Source organism: Etheostoma spectabile, chromosome 16 (assembly GCF_008692095.1).
Source record: "Etheostoma spectabile isolate EspeVRDwgs_2016 chromosome 16, UIUC_Espe_1.0, whole genome shotgun sequence".
NCBI classification, from domain to species: domain Eukaryota; kingdom Metazoa; phylum Chordata; class Actinopteri; order Perciformes; family Percidae; genus Etheostoma; species Etheostoma spectabile.
In genome coordinates, this window is record NC_045748.1 from 27183015 (window position 1) to 27201096 (window position 18082).

General features: G+C 40.1%; 1 protein-coding gene across 6 annotated transcripts in view; it reads right to left on the reverse strand.

The window, feature by feature from the left end:
- LOC116704612 (RNA binding protein fox-1 homolog 3-like) overlaps positions 1-18082 on the reverse strand; it is a 751296-nt gene that overhangs the window by 399020 nt on the left and 334194 nt on the right. The gene's annotated exons all lie outside the window — the stretch shown is intronic.

Sequence of the window (18082 nt, forward strand, 5' to 3'; positions counted from 1 at the left end):
ACATGTGGAAAGATATCCAGATAAATTGAACCTTGCTTTGCGTAGAGAGAGCCTCTGATTACTTTTGATCATGCATCTACATCGACAATGGCATGAGTTAATAATTCAAAGATAAAACAGTGTTATTAAAGGGAAATAATATTTCATCCAGCCCATCAGTGACCACAGCGACCCAGTCCGCTGACAGAGATTGACACTCGTGTGATACAATATAACATCTGGTGGTGCTGCTGCACTGTCATCAGATATATCCACATGCACGCACGCACGCACGCATGCACACACACACACAAATAGAGTTGTATTCCCAATACACAGCTGAAGAAAAAGAAAGATGGAAAATGAAAAATGGAAAGGCTCATGTGGCCAAACAGCAGCTGTGACAGCAGGGCCTGCTGGTGTTAGTTGAACAACGTACTAGGGGTGGTGGGTAAGGGTGGAGTGAGGCCTTTTTTTTTTTTTTTAAATACATGTGCATGCACAGGATGCTCACATACTGTGTGTATGTGAGCATCTCTAAAAGAGTTGATGCGTATGCATGTATAGTACTGTGTGTGTGTGTGTGTGTGTGTGTGTGTGTGTGTGTGTGTGTGTCTGGCCATGTTCCAGACTTGGCTGCGGCGGCTGAAACCAAATCGAGAGAAGAGAAAACAGAGAAACAGAGAAAAAAGAAGACAGGAAACTAAAGCAAGATAAAACAGTTGAGTAGTTGAGAATAGAGTAGAAAAATAAGATGGGGAACACACAAGAGAGACAAGCAATGAATCTATTCACAATAATAATGAGTTCATTCAGCAAACAAAAAGCAAACAGATAATTAGCAGAATGTTTAATATATGTTTCATCTTCCCCCGAGTCAAAGCAATAGCAGACATATATCATATTTAACAAATAGACAAACAACAATGTCTACAGCAGATGCATTTACTCTCTCACACCCGCAAACACACATGTGAGAATACACAAATACAGACATAACACTGCTGTTCTGGAGTAAAGACATTTAAACTGGACTACATTTATTCTACAACAAATACAAGTATTATAATACTTGTAATACAATATTAAAAGCTTTTTTTAACTTTAACATTTATATAATTTTCCAGCAAAACATGCAAACATACTCAATTTTCTGAACACTCATCTCAACTAATACTCGTTTAGTATATACCAGTAAAAGTGGATTTAAGGTGCCAAGCAACACTCTTTTTAAATCTAATCAAGTGTGTTGCTTATTTGTTCCATTTGAGATGACCTAAATATTTTTTCTCTTTGGATTTGATTGTTATTTAGGCTGGGGGAAAAAAGAAAGCATGGACATAGACTACAGGACACTGTCTACCAGAGGAGTAACATAATTTTAAGTTGAATTAAGCCTATTAATTGACTGTGCTAATAAATCACTGACTTATTTTAGTTTAAAATAATCGCTTACAGGTGCCTGGGTAGCTGACCTGTGTTGGGCCCACCAGCGCAGGTAAACCTGATTTTTAACAAAAAAGACCACAGCAGTAAGTTTATATAGGTTTATACGGATCAAAGGAGGGACAAAGGAACTCATGGAGCCACAGACAAAGAGATTTCGGCCTACACTTTAAATTCCAAGCCTGATCCACCTCTGAAACAAAGGTGAAGCACATGTCTCCTCAGACAAGAGGAGAAAAAGACAATTTTGCAGCAGCACCCAGCAAGTCACATGAAGGTGATACTGCACAAATGACCGTAACGCCATGGGGTCCTGGATTCCCATTGGACCGGGGGACCCCAAAAACAGCATGGGGCCGGGGCCCAAAAAACATGCTGACACACAGAAACCTCTGCTCTCCCCTTCGACTTCGGTTGAAACAGGTCAGCGCTCAAAGGTGAAGCACATGTCTCCTCAGACAAGAGGAGAAAAAGACAATTTTGCAGCAGCACCCAGCAAGTCACATGAAGGTGATACTGCACAAATGACCGTAACGCCATGGGGTCCTGGATTCCCATTGGACCGGGGGACCCCAAAAACAGCATGGGGCCGGGGCCCAAAAAACATGCTGACACACAGAAACCTCTGCTCTCCCCTTCGACTTCGGTTGAAACAGGTCAGCGCTCAAGCTTGTTCCTTTTTTGGAACGAAGTGGATTTAATTTTGGTCTTATGATATGAAAACACCAGTGCTTCTAAGCACTGGTGTTTTCATATAATAGGATATCTGCAGGAGAAGGAAACAACACTGCAAAAAGGGGATGTCTAAAAAGAAGATAAAAAGAATTGAAGGAAAAGGTACTCAAAACTAGTGAAATTATCTGTTCATGCAGAAAGATAATTTCTCTTGACAAGCTTGCTTAAATTAAGATTATAGTGTAAAGTTAAACACTTAATATAAGAAATTCACTCTTAAAACAAGATATATTATATAACACTTCTAAATTTATGTTGTTGTTTTTCCTCGGTAGGAACCAAATATTTTGCAGTGAATGCTTTTCTTCTCAAAAGTCGACTGAAATTGCTCCCTGCTGTGCTTCTGGGGAAGACAATTTTCTCGTGTTCTGCTGACGAGCAGACCCGGACCGCTTTGTTACTGTGGACGATCTATAGACAGACATAAACGGACTGAACACATGAAAGTAAGAAGCCTTCATAGTGTCTTTCTGGGCAGAGAAATAGGTGTGTTTTATTAATGTGATAACTTTTAATACTGCAAATTGTGTTATGACACTAATGAGATCTTGATTAATATTTGTGCTATTGCTGCATGTGTGAGTTATTAATCTGATTGGGCCGCAGAGTCCAATCTGTTTCGCTGTAAATAGACCATTTGATCACGACACTGCTGAAATGTTGGGTTTGAAACTATAGGTTGGTTAAAAATGTAATCATTTTCCAAATACTTTTCTAACTATGGAGGACGCTCCGTTGGTAAGTCTGAGGACTGCCACTCCGTGACCAGAACGCCGTCCTGTGTAACCCAACGGAGCTGTGTTTATCTCCACAAAGGATCAGCTGTTTAGCTTGTACAAATGAACGTCCCCTGGTTCAGACAACATCTCAGTCTGTCCTAACTTCTCGTTAGTCCAGACCTGGGTGAACGAGAGGACTGGTCATTATTGATAATCAATATCCAAAGTGTTTTTCCATTCTCTAAATGTGCTTCTCTCATCTTACATGCTAACCGAACACACACAAACACATGTGCGTTGCACAGCTAAAACCGCTAGCTAGTGTGTTTTTTCTGTCTGTAAGACGTTAGCCTGAAAGCTAACCGGCTAGCCTAGGCACATGGTTGCACCCAGCACCACTACCACCCTCTTGAGGCTAAATGGCTTTTGTGCAGCTAACGATTTTTTGTGTATTTGTAGTAACAATTGCTGATTGAACACTTAAGTGCTCAAATTCACCCTTCTTCTGTTCCTTTAAGAGATAAAAGATGAATGAATCCCATAAATAAGATCTATGTTTTAAAGGGAATGCCACTTATGAGACTGTTTTCACAGTTCATTATTGGTCCCTGGTTTCGGGCCCATTTATAGAGGTTCATTCCTAAATGCAGCGGCCCAAGGTTCGACTACGACCTGCGGCTGTTTGCTGCATGTCAATTCCACTCTCTCTCTCCCCATTCATGTCAGCTTTCCTCTACAAATAAAGGCCTAAATGGCCAAAAATATATAAAAATACTTGCTCACAATCTAATTACAAAATTTTTGTCTCTTTAGACCTTCATGTAGCCACATGAATGACCCTGGTAATGATCATAAATGAATTGGGATTCCATAAATAAGTCTTATGTTTCTGGGAACATTACTTTAAAATTAAACCCAAACGATCTCTATCACATCTATCACTCGTCACCTTGTAATTAAAATAAAATGTGAAGCACCAGGCGACCCTTTGGCTGGACTCGTTTAAAAAAAAAAAAAAAAAGATGGTTCCCCCAGTTATCCACTGTTTTGGTTGTTCCAAGTGATCCGCAAATTTTGTGCAACCTCACTCTCACTATCAGAGATAGTGACAGAGACCGTTTTTTCCATAGGATCTTTTTTTCATTGATTTTGGAATATTTTAAGTGAATAAATATGCTATTTTATGAGCCATTTATTTTCTATGTTCGGTTATGTTTAGTGGCCCCTCTAAACTATTGGCTGAGGTGAAGAAAGGCAGTCTTGCAAGGATACTTAAAATCAGGAATTCATATACAGTATAAATGTTTATCTTTATCTTGACCACATTTTTCATACTTTACATACAACCACATTAAAATAATACACGCAAGATCTTTTAAACAGAAAACGTTAAAATTACTATATTTTAATTGAGATTTTTTTTTTTTTAACCTTTTTTAATAATCTCAATTAAATTATAGTAATTTCCACTTGGCTGCAACACCTACAGCCATTCATTGTAGTTTTTGTTTTTGTTTTGTTAAACGTATTTTTCGTTTGAACGTGAGGGCCCAATTGTGGGGTCAAGGAACAGCAACAGTCAGTTCCAAAATCGCTTGGAACCTGCATTATTCAGATTTTTTTTAAATATAAAATAAAATAACAATAATAAAGTGTAAGGCCGAAATCTGATTTGTGAAATAGCTAGATGTATGGTCTAACACTAGCACTCTAATCTGTCATCGGTGTGATTAAAAGCACCTCCTCGCTTGTTGCTGCTGCTGCCTCTAATTAATTGCAGGAGGATAAATAACAGGTTTAGGATGGTAGATTGGGAGAAATTAAATGCAGTAACTCTTACTGACCATCATGGCCACAGGGTATTATTACATTTAAAGCATTGCAACTTTGTCTGTTACTTTTGAAATAGCATGTGATCGGCTTGGGAAAGGGATTTCTTTAAAAGGTGTGTGGTGTGGGTGTGTGTGTGTGTGGGTGTGTGTGTGGGGTGTGTGTGTGTTGTGTGTGGGTGGTGTGTGGTCTCAGGGCTGAACACCTCGACTAGGGGCCCCTGGCAGGTGACTGGGCCGGATTCCATTAAGCAGCCAGTAATTTGGCCACGCTTAATCAAATCAACTTTAATACCTCCCAAACAAATTACAGCAGCTCCTGTGTCCCCTCACACTGAGCCAAACGAAGAGGGAGGGGAAAGGGGGGAGAAAGAAAATGAAGACAGTATAGTCAGAGTACAACAAAAGAAAACCTGTGATGTTGTGAAGAAGAGCGGTGAATCGCTGCACATGTATGGACACATGTATAGACATATATGGAATTAATAAAAGAAGGGTTGGGGAAGATTGGGGTAAGCCAGGGAGGAGAATAGAGAGGAAGTAATACAACAAGGTGTAGAAAGGCGGGGTAAGAAGTGAGGAGATTGGAAGGAGAAGTTGCAAAGTGAAGAAGTAGGAGGAAAGGATAAAGAAATAAGTAAGGAAGCAGGTAAGAAAGAATTAAGCAGTTTAAAGGGGTGTTGGTAGCCACTGTCTATGGAACAGTGTGTGTTGTGGTGTGTGTGGGTGTGTGTGTGTGGGGAGAGAGAGGGGGGGGGAGAGAGAAGGGGGAGGGAGAGGAGGGGAGAGAGAGGGAGAGAGAGAGGAGAGAGGAGGGGAGAGAGACGGGGAAGGAGCGAGAAGGAGAGACGAGAGAAGAGGAAAGGGGGGAGACGAGAGAGAGGAGGAGGGAGAGGGGAGGAGAGAGAGAGAGAGAGGACCCTACAGCCAGAGAGGAAATGATTTGCTTTTCAAGGAAAAATGGACCAAGGAGTAAAATAATCACTCCTCTTCTCACTGCCATTTGTACTGAGTGTTTGTGTATGAGACTGAGATTACTAGATATTAAACTGGCCACTTTTTAACGTGTTGCAACATTTCTGATAATACATAACATGCAGTGTGACAGAATATCATAGTACACTGACTAATTACAGATTAAATGTTCATAAACTTTGTTGATGGAACATGCAAAGCATTCATTATCCCATAAAAAGGAGAGAATTCAATCGTCTTGAAAAAGATAAATAGATAAAGTGGCCTTGTTTCAGGAAACCCATTTAATGAGCGGGGGCACTAACAGCTAAAACAGGTCATGTATCTCTAGTAGCAAATGTTCAAGGTGTGGCTGTTATGGTTCACCTGTTACTGCTTCTAACAACGGTTGAGGTTGTCAAAGATAATCGGAAAGGTATATTATGATTGAAGAGATGCTGTATGGGGAAATGTTTCCCTTTTAATCATCTGTGCTCCACCTGGTAGCACAACCTAATATTTCACTCGCATACCCTCTGAGGTTGCGATTTTGTATAAAGCTACATACATCAGATTCCATAGCATAATCATTCTTGGAAAATATTATTCACACCTAAATAGCCCAGCATCCTAATAACAGCCCTGCATCCTAATAACAAACCATCCAAACCACTGTGAGATTGCCTACATCACTCTCCTGATTTATAAGCAATATAGTGCTCTTTGATCATGTTTGGGTGTTTCTTCAGTTAATAAATAAAGCCAAACAGCAACAGTAATTATCTTGTAAGAAATTAAATAAAATTAGATCTGTTTTTTATGTCTTCTCTATCTGCCTCTAGGATACAGTTGAGGTCTACAGTTGTGGCATTGTGATCTCAAATGTTGGATATGAGATTAAAGACAACAGAGTTCCTAAAGGAATTTGGCAGGGCAACAGAATGAGTTGTAAAAATAGCAAAATGCACACCAGTCTGATCCTATGCAGATGAGAGTTACTAGTTAATGCTCTCTTCAGAAGCATTCTCCATGAGTAATGCAGAACAACTGCTTATGTATGCTGAACAACCCCATTATGAGTCCCTGTAAATACATAGCTAATTAGGAACAGCAAAAAAGAACCAATCAACTCAAGTGACACATTTTAGACATATTAGTATTGTGTTCTTAGTGCTTGGTAGGATGTTGCAAAATGGTTATCAGGATGATTGTGGTAGTTTATATGGTATTTCAGGGTGGTTGCTATGGTAGCAGAGATACTACAATTAGTACTCGCAGAAGTAGTACCAACAGTGATAGGAAAAGCAGCACTACGAGTCATGTTATAAAATTGCTGAACAAAAAGTAAACTAAACATAAATTGCACTGAAGCAAAGCTGAGTATGACTGATGTGGCAAAAATCTAACCCTAACTAAAAAATGTAATGCTGGGAAGTCATCATTCCTTGATGACAAGAGAAGGCAATTGAGATGGTTGAGGAATGGATCCAAATTCCCCACAGACAATTTTACATGGTCTAAAATGTGACTTGAGCTACCTGCCCTTAAGAACATCACAATGAGAGAAGGCAACAAACCTACCTATCGGCCAGTTGAAGTTATAAATTCACCACTAATACATTCAAATACAGATTTGTGTTGATGAGATTACCAGCTGTCATAATACACATTGTAAAACACAGTGTGACATTGTGTGACATAAAAGTATGTAAAACGCTCTGGGGTTGACAATGTTGTATACGCCAAACTAGGGCTGGGCGATATGGAGAAAATCAGATATTGCGATATTCTTGTCCTAATACCTCACTGTCAATATTGTGATGATTTTATAGGGTTGACCATTGGTGCTTTAACAAAATAACTTCAGACTGAGATTCAAGATTTCAAATTTGCGTGATTGAGCGATTTTTTTAAATGCGTCATTTCATAGAACGCTCTGGTTTTTTTTGCAAAGCCAATCTACCGCTCCATAAACCAGTGTCTGATCATGAGCCAGTTAGAGTTGTTCCCTGCACTGCGCAGCTTAGTTTCTAGATGTAGACAGTCACAGAGGACAGAGTAACATGAGGAAAATTCAACAGATAGCAGTCAGTTACACCTCGGTCTCAAGGTTTACCAGTTTACCAGTAAACGCAACATTTTGTCCTGTCTGTGTTTTTCAGACAACAGCAGTGACCAGAGCTAGTTAGTGTCTGTTAGCTCACAGGGCTCTAGGGCGTGAGTAATATTTTTCCTCTAGGTTGCACCAGTGCACTTAATGCCCTTGCATCCTGCAATGTTGTTTTGATATGGTTTAATTTTGAGTTACATGACCCTTTCTTCTGTAAAGCCGTGCCTGTGGTGGATCTCTCCTCTACTCTCTCTCCTAACTCACCGCGCAGCCCCGCCACACAGTGGCACTGGTCCACACTTTTGACATTTGTCCACAGTTTTAATTATTATTAAGACATCTGTATATTGTTCAGCATGAGAGGCAAACCTGTATTTGTACCAGTGTTTCTGCTGGTAACTTTGCTGTTGCGGCGGCCATGCCGAAAAACACAGAATAAGTTATTGAATGCAACTAACTTCAGTTTGTTAAGTAATAGCGTGTAAGACTGAGCCTGCTGGACCTGGACCAGAGATGTGACCCATGACCAGAATATCATAGTTCATAAAAATGCAGCGCATTGACGATACAGACATTTCATACACAGGACGTGTGTAGCTCCACTGACCCACCATTCAACCTGGGCCCATTCATAATGAGTCAGCTGTCTCTCTGTGAGTACGTCCATCCCACTCTCTCTCTCTCTCTCTTTCTCTCTCTCCCTCCCTAGCTCTTTATTTCAGTTATTGTTGAAAACAAGTGAAGGAGTTACATGAGATACATAAAAAAAATATTTCCTACGCTATTCATTTCAGATAACTAATTTTAATTTACATGTGTTGCAGCTGTATTTCTATACAACATACAACTTCAACATAAGAAGAATGTAGCATAATATGGATGTGAAAGAAGTTATAAATAGCCTTTGTGACAATAAAATGTTTTGGTTAAAATCAACAAAAAATCGTGATAATTAATCTTGATCACAATATTGATCAAAATAATCGTGATTATCATTTTGGCCATAATCGTGCAGCCCTAATAGATATAATGACTAAGTGGATAAAAGTTAAAATAATAGAAGAGCTAGAACAGTCTGGTAACACAGAACATGACTCACTTTACTGTAATGCAGCCTTTAAAACCAGGAAAAGACAACATTTAAGCCATTTACGATATTATTATTACCATTTCCAAAATCTAAGACGATATCTAGTGCCATATAATATCAATATAATATCAATATTTTGCGGAGCCCTACATGTCAAACAACGCATTTTATGTCAAATTAATTATGTCAAGATCATTACAGTGTAGAGACTTAACTTCTTATTTGGATTTGCTGCCGTGGTTTTCATTTCATGGCCACCGTAACAATCCCATATTTTCCCCCTCCTCTTCTCACCACCATCCCAAACAAGTCTTTGCAACAGTTCTCCCAGCAGGTGTTTGTGAACCACAGCCTTGCAAATTCTCTTGGTGGGGTGAGATGAATGGTTGCAGCGCCTCAATGTATCTCAGCACCACCTTTGCTAAACCACATGTAACAAATGTTAATGAGAGCTCCCAAATGCCAGCGCACAGAGGAGATAGGCCTGTTAAACACAGTCACTGATGAATAACAGCAAGTGCGGCTATAGAACTATCACAGGCACTAACAGAAAGACAAAGACGTGAGGAAAGGACAAAAAGAAAGAAAAGAAATAAAAACAATCAAAGAAAACTTGAAAATCGGTAGAGGGAGGGCATCCAGTGAAGACCGTGTGGATCATCTAGCCTATTGGAGATAGAAAGCCTAATAAAAAAAAAAAACAGAAAAAAGTGGAGGGATATTGCTGATGGGAAGGACGTAAAAATGAAAAACGACAACTGTAAAGTCTCTAAAATAAGGGACAACACAGAAAAAACAAACACCGCCACAAACAACAAAAGCATGCATAAATAATCACAGAGCACATTGCTTTACATCCAATTTGTGTTGAGTTAAGAAAATGTAAGAAGCCGTAAAAAGGTGACAAGGATGTAAAGCCGCATGATAAAAATCAATCATGTCATACGCAAAATCAATCCTGCGATAGAATGAATGGAGACAGTAATTTTCTTGTTCAGGGATGAATAGTTGTTATGTTGTAGCAGGGGCGTCACTGGTTTGTGATTTGGAGGGAAGGCATACTGTGAAAGGTTTTTTTGCGGTAATAAGGAGAGCTGATCTGAGAGGATGTCAGCTGTTAATGGTGGAAACCCAGCTTCCTCGCCAGCAGTAATCTCGTAGATTTTATCTTATTTAATTGGGAGCTTCTTCACTCAGAGTAATGGACCTTTTTATTTTCAGATGTGTACATGCTGCTGGATAATGCCAATCCCTATCTGACTCCTTTTTCCTCTCCTCTGAATATTTTAACGACCCAGTGATGCTTTTGCATACTTTTTGGATCATTCTGCATAACCACAATCATTCCTTGATTACCTTTAATTTCTAGATGTCAAGTACAAATACAACAACAGAACCTGACTGGAATCCACCAATTTTCAGGCACAACTCCTCCCACCATGGTGTAAATGAATCCTCTTGCTGATCAAGGTATATCCATGTGGTTTACCAGATGGCAAATGAGGCTCAATTGCAAGTCCACAATGAGGGATCAGGGGTTTGTCTCTTACTTAAGTGACATTTGATGGGATGGGGTGTGGTTAGAACCTTGGGATGTCATTGTACTTCTCCATATGAGGGCAAACAAGGGGAGGGAACTAATGATGCCACTGATCTGGCAGTGTGCAATGACAAGTTTTGTACTCTAATCCAGTTAACCAAACTAAGTACTGCAAGAAAAAGTAAATTTTTATCCAAAGAAAGAGGTATGAGAGCCTTTACGTACTGGTTTCAATGTATATTTTCAAACTATTTACTGATAAACAATGCTGAAAAGAATATAAAAAATATATACAACACACTAGGAATACACACATTTTACTTATCTGGTTTAATAGCATTCAAACTTAAAATGCACGACTGCATTTGAGAAATTCACACCATGACATCACCTGTCAGGGTATGTACAGCAATCCTTTAGTTAAATTTACTACTTTTTAATACCTTTTTTACTACCTTCAGAATTTTTTTTTAAAAACCATCACGACACTGAATTGCAAGTGTTAATCAGCGACCTTTCTATTATTTACACAGATTTTGACATTTATAACATACAGAAATGAATAGATTTAGAGACAACATATCATTAACAACATATTGCACATATTTATTTCACTTAGTAAATAAAAGTAAAACAAACTACATAAATGTGCAATGGAGAGAATGGATGGTTCCAGCACAATGGCGTTTTTTGAAGAACGATGCTAATCCAAATCCGATGATGTACCCGGTTTTTTTTTTACCCCAAGTGAATGACTTTGCGATGTCAGAGTCGAGAAACATTTCTTTACACAGCTCTGAAATTCCTTCATTTGAGTTAAATGAGTGGTGTTTAACTGCAGTGTTCAGACACCACAGAGCCTCCGCGCGCAGTGTTGGTGTGGCGCCCATGGCCATCCGGAGGTCAGACGTTGCTGGAGCCGTAGCGTTGGCCAGTAGGCCTAAAGTGGCACTAATTTGCGGCGGTGGTGGAGGTGCAGCCGCACAGACAGCTGATAATTAACTGCTCTCTCCAAGCACGCATTCCATTTTTATGTTTAGTGGATTGCATATGCGACCGAAATGCGTTAGCTCCCATCCAGTTGACATTGACGTTTTTTTTCACACACCGAACAATAAGCCTGCCTGTTATTCCCTACTACAGGCCTGAGCCAGTCCTTAAACTCTGGGTTGTTCACACAGCTATCAGAAAACTTTCATTTGCCCATTAAAAGTAAGGGGACCAGATTTCTCAGACAAAATCCAGGGACATTTTCAGCTCCGAAGTGTATTTACCTCCAAAACAAGTAATGTTTTTACTTTTGTAAAACTTAAAACAGGGACACTAGACCTAGAGCTGTTCTCATTAGGGGCTGAGCCCCCCCCCCCCCCCCAAGGTCTGATCCTAAACCCACCCCTGCTGCTACTTCCTACTCTACTACACCTCAGAGGGGAATGTTTCAAGATAGAAAGTCCTAATATTTCAAGATAAAAAATCCTAATACTTCAAGATAGAAAGTCCTAATATTTCAAGATAAAAAGTCCTAATATTTCAAGATAGACAGTCTTAATATTTCAAAATAGAAAGTCCTAATAGTCCTAATATTTCAAGCTAGAAAGTCCTAATATTTCAAGATAGAAAGTCCTTATAGTCCTAATATTTCAAGATACAAAGTCCTTATAGTCCTAATATTTCAAGATATAAAGTCTTAATTTTTCAAGATAGAAAGTCTCAATATTTCATCATGTTGTAGTTTACTGAACTACATTTATCTGACAGCTTTTGCTTTATTGCTCAAGGCTTGTTTCTGCAACAGCTCATTGAGAATCAGATACAACAAAAACTATTGAGGACATATTTTCCTTTGACATTGATGCAGTATTAAACGAGATCGCTCCAGTCGGCAGAAACAAGCTACAATGTAAGTTAATAGGATAATTATCCAGCTTGTATTTAGGTTCATAAAAGTGCTTGTTTTGCTGCTGACAGACTCAGATTAATATTCTCAGTGTCTGACAACATTATGGGAAGGATTTCTAAGGAGGTCAACCTTTCTGTTAAAGATTAAGATCCTTTTTAAAACATAAAAGTCCGAAATTGCGTTCGCTAAACCCACCAGACTCCATGTAAATAATCAGTGATTTTAGCATGGTAAAATACGGCTTCTAAAACATCTCTGAGCAACGCTGGCTCTGGCTGTCTTGAGTCTGCGTGTGTAGGGTGTGCGACTATCGGCTACGTTTTGTCAGTATTTTCTTTCTTTCATTCCAATTTCGGGTCTGTCAGTCACAGTGAAAACCGGGGACATTTCCGGAGACAGATCCAGCCTGGGACAGGTCGCTAAAATTGGGGACAGGTCGCTAAAACCGGGGACGTCTGGTCACCTTAATTAAAAGACGACGATGGTTGTCCAGTCGTTGAAGATATGGCTTGAAGCAAGTCTAAAATAAAACGTAAGCCAGCCACTTCTGTTGAGCGCGCAGTGTTCTGAGATGTCGAACAACCACTAAATATGACGTCAGCATCAAACATAGACGGAGACCAAAGATCTTTGATTATGTGGCCAGACATGCCAAAGCCCAAATTTAAACGGACTAACACGAACGCAGGATAGAATTTCAATCAGAATAGGACACCTGATAGTCTGAAAAAAATAATACCTGATTTAAAAAAATAATACCTCTGAGACTAAATTTAAAACTTTTAATGGCCTTAAATTTGACATTTTTGATTTATCACTTTTTAATACTTTTTAAAACCCCGCGGACACCCTGCCTGTAATATCACCAGTTTGATTTGGTCAAATTAGATTTTTTCACTCGATTGGCACATTCTAGCCCGATGTTGACAAGATGTAAATGCATCTATCTCTCCATTACGTAATGTTTACTCTTACCAAGTAACATGAACGGCCTGTACTATGTGACAATGCCAGCTGAAGGGGCACTGAAATTACATTGTATTTAGCCACCTTTCTCCCTGTCACATATTAAAAGAAAGGAATACTTAACACCTAGTAAGTATAGTCCATCAGTGCGGTTAATCCGTGTGTATGTTAGTTAAATGGGCGCAATGAGTTTTAACCATTTCTTTGCTTTAGCTCGCAGGTTTCTCTATAGAGCTCCCCCTACAGCTTAAAAATAGATATTTGGTGGAGAAAGCAAGATGACTACCATTCAACTCAAAAAAATTCATATAACCATTCCAATAACTCTGAACTCTACAAAAACTGCATAGTTCCCCTTTAATTGATAGTTGTTAGCTTTGTAGCTTCCCTGTGGTAAGTAAACTACTTATGGGTGCAAGTTATTCCTTATTCACTTTTGAATTGTGGATTGGAAGAAGGCTGTATCTTGGGAAAACCAAGACAGATTGCAGTCAGATTTGGGATATGGCTAATGGAGGAACCCACATGTTGCTAAGTTTCTACAGAACTTTATTTAATTGCATGTTGACTTATATCTTAATCTGATACTTTTGACATCCCTTGAAATGACAAGTATAACTGGCTTCTAAGAGATTCAAGTCCGGAAATCACCTGCTGAGAAATGTAAGAGAAACTTAAGCAAGGATTTAGACCAAAAACAGTCCTCTGTTAAGACAAAGCGGGAGGCCGTGTTGTTTAAGGTACCAGTAAGACAATTAAATATGATCCAGAAAGTCCTGTTGGAGTAACAGATTAATGCATGTAAAAGGCATTTTAGACGCCAAAACACTGCATGGTGGTTTGTAATACTCACAGAAGAATGAGTTTATGTTAGAAAAAGGAGTGTGCGCTTGCATTCATTTGATTAGCCAATGCAGTGCCTGGCCAGATGATGTTGCATTGTGTTCCAGCAAACCTTGAGCCAGGCTCAACTTTTTAGCTGGAAGACCCTGTGCTGGCATCCCACTGCGCTAATGAATTGGCTTCAAATGGATGAGAGGGTTGCATTTTTTTTATCCAAGGCCTATGAACTCTTCTGGTATGCTATGTATTTCAACTATGAAAGCCATGTCACGGCTCAAACTTATTGCACAGAATTACGATCTGAAGGGTATTTTTAGCTTTTGCTCATTGTTTTCCACTTACAGACTTAAGTACATGATTGTGTTTTGAGCCCACAGCAGTACTGCGGCTGAACGGATCCAGTGGAGACACTGATGGAGGACTGCAGCAGCTGCTGCTGTGATGCTGACGTGCTGCTCAGTCATTGCATGGTGGGTGAGACAAGATGTCAGCCTTTCAAATTTATTACTGTTTTACTGTTTTAGAAAAAACGGTTCTAAAACAAACAAGATACATGAACCAAAAATGTATGCATAGTGCGTACAGTATCGCGGCTGCCTGCGCAATTAAATCTTCTTTCCTAAGGCCTATCTAACCATAAATGGAGGAATCACTGCTGTAAGTGTTTGTGTCTGTGTGTGTGTGTGTGTGTTTCTCTCATATGTGCAGTACAGCAGCGGGGGCGAGGAGTTGCTACATCAACACAGAGCCCAAGTATGTATTGGCAGTGGGCAACAGGTGTTGTGCCAAAAAGTGATCATCCACCAAAAACTGATTGCTGTCTACCCTAAATGCAAATTATGGAATTAATCGTACACAGACACGTTAGATGAACAACCAGGCTCTTGGGCTCTCCAGCAAGTTGTTGTGTTGCCGGTGGTTGCGCACATTTCTCTGGCCGCTCTGCGCGCTGTAGTGTCTTCCTCAGCAGGTTGAGCCGGGCTTCCTGCTTCACACGCCAAGGCCACCGCTATGATCGCTGCCTGGATGTGTGACGGCTAGAACCATGTGTTACGAGAGTAGCGTAGAGCGAGAATGTCAGGTGCATTAAGTTAGTGACGTCAGTGAGAGTGTGGTCAAGCAAGGAGAGCAAGCAGTACTGGTGTCAAAGTGAGAGTGAATTCCTGTGTAAAGGAAAAGAGATAGCAAAGACAATGCCAAAGTGTGTTAACAATGACAGTAAAACAAGCTTCTCAAGACACAGTGGCTTCATCTGTTGTCAATACTGCCAGTAACGTGAAGGGTGTTACCCCAGAAAGAACATTGGCCCGTCTCCCCCTGTACTTCCCGACCACAGTCTGGGAGCCCAAAACAGGATATGTGTAACGCAGGCTTATAGTTTGATAAAGTTGTGGAAAAAAACATTGTTTAGATCAGACATGTGCTCCAAATGGGCACTGCTCTAGTACTTAAAATGACATGTGCCCCAAGAAAATGTTGCTTTGCGTGTAGCTTTCTTGCCAGAAAGCTACAATTACGGTTTTGCTTCCATCCAAAAAAAATTGTTTTAAAATAACAGTGATGGTAGAACTATCCGGGGATGACAAAATATCTGGACCATGTAGATTAGATCATTTGTGTAATTTATGTAAAGTGGACTGTTTTTATATAGCGCTTTTCAAGTCTTAACGACTACTCAAATCACCTTTACATAGTACAGGATCAATTCACACACATTCATACACTGTGGCTGCTGTACAAGGTGGAACCTGCTCTTCAGATAAACACACACACATATTCACATTCCAAAATTTGAGGATCAGTGGCTTGCCCAAGGACATTTTGACATAGGACTGCAGGGCCAGGGATCAATACCAACCTTCCGATTGGTTGGCAACCACTCTACCACCACAGCCAAAGTTTCCCAATGCAAGCATGATAATAGAGATAGCACCAAATACCACTAAAGTACCCTTGTTGGTTGTTTCTGAGGAAGAGAGAAAACGGTTTTAGGTCAGGAAAATATTCTGTATCTCTCTTTTAAGATCATTTCCCTTTTTCACAGTCCCACATATCTCTATATCTTTATGGCTGACTGTCCTTACTTTTTGAAGACCCACAGTATGCAGAATGGCCATTTCAGTTCTCAACCTCGTTTATTGTACCAGGTCATAAAAGCTTGATTGTAGCCATATACTGCAGTATGCTTGGCTGTGTGTTATGGCCACTGATCTTTATGTCTCTCAGCACAGTAGAAGACCCCAACCTCAGCAAAACATCAGCTACATAGGCATTCATGCTTGCGGTGTGTGTGCGTGTGTGTGTGTGTGTGTGTGTGTGTGTGTGTGTGTGCGTGTGAATGTGTGCGTGTAAATGTGTGTGCGCGTGTGATGGAATTCTCCACTGCAGCCACCACCACAACCAGTCCATCGGCATACATCCTCCCAAGGGATACATACAAAAGGAACACTTAAATGAGGCATGCATAAATGGATGAAGCCCATCTTGCTGCCCTGTGTGTGTGTGTTTTCCTGGTTGCATGTGTTTTATTCTCCCTTCTACATGCCTGGTGGTGGCAGTTGAGAGTAATTGAAAGTAAAAATTGAGAAGAAGAAACAAAGAAAGAGAGGGTGGGTATATGATGATGGAGCAAGATGCGGAGGATGAGAATGAAGTTGTGGGCAACAGACACAATGAACCCCTGAAATAATTCAGTGATTAGATGTGCTGTTAATATTTAAAATTGAAAAAAAGGAGGAAAGGAATGGGTGAACTGTGAAAGAGGTGAGAATTGTGTAACATGATAGAGTGTAACATGACAATGTAATGAGTCCCACTGTGGGCATCTAGAACAAAGGGTGCTGCACTTGGTGTGTGTGTGTGTGTGTGTGTGTGTGTGTGTGTGTGTGTGTGTGTGTGTGTGTGTGTGTGTTTGTGTGTGTGGATATCTATTGAATTTGATTACACCACGCTCTCTCTTTGTAAACATCTGAATGGCTCCATGTCCGATAGACAAGCCGTAAGCTGCCATCTCTGGGAGGGTGAACTCTATTTCACGGGTTAGTGCTACAGCGAACGACAACAGCATCTAGCCTTTTGGCTCCATAAAGCAAAGTACTGCTAGCTTTCCATCTCACAAATACTGTTTGCCCATTTTCAGTTCCATGTCAGTGGCGCTATCTCCGGCAAAGCCACCGCTCTAGGCCGTGAGGGGAGCTTCTCCAAACAACCAGCCAGATGAAGCTTTTCTGGGATTACAACCAGAGCACCACTGCTCCCCCCTGAAGGCCACAACCTACTATATCTCCCTGGACCTTCCTATACCCTGAAGACTTGCGTGGCACACAGAGGAAGGAGGACGCAGGAAAAGAACATGCATGGCAGGTTGCAGAAGCAAAACAATCTAAGATAGCCACGGGTGCACTAGTGAGAATGCAAAACTACCTGACCAGCAATAACTTAACTAAACTACTTAAGAAATAATAAAACATTATTTATTCATACTGTAATTACTTAGATATTATAACAAAAGGTTGTTATTGTAATATTCAATGCAAAAATGTTGCATTTCTGTGAAGGTCATAGGTGCTTCTGTAATTCACTTTTATGCACTAAATATTTTCACAATCTGCATAGTCCAACGGTTTTAGAGAGCTTTTCATGTGTCATGCTTCAAAACGACCAGTCTCTAATGCAGGCTATTCTCAGTTAAGCATGTAACATTTATAATATGTGTAACAGGTGTGAGTAAAATCTAGAGCATAACTCTTTAGTCAAAACTAAGTAAGCAAGGTTTCAGTAAAAGTTAAAAGTATGTGTCGTTATTAGAGCACTCCGTCTCGTTCTACTGGTTTCCTGTAGAAAAGCACTGGAGAAAAATATTCAGTTCATAGAGGCGCGTGCACACAAGCACGCACACACGCACGCACGCACCTTTATTGCTCTCAACACAACTTCTAGGAGTGCTAAAACTGCTGAGCTGAGAATAATCT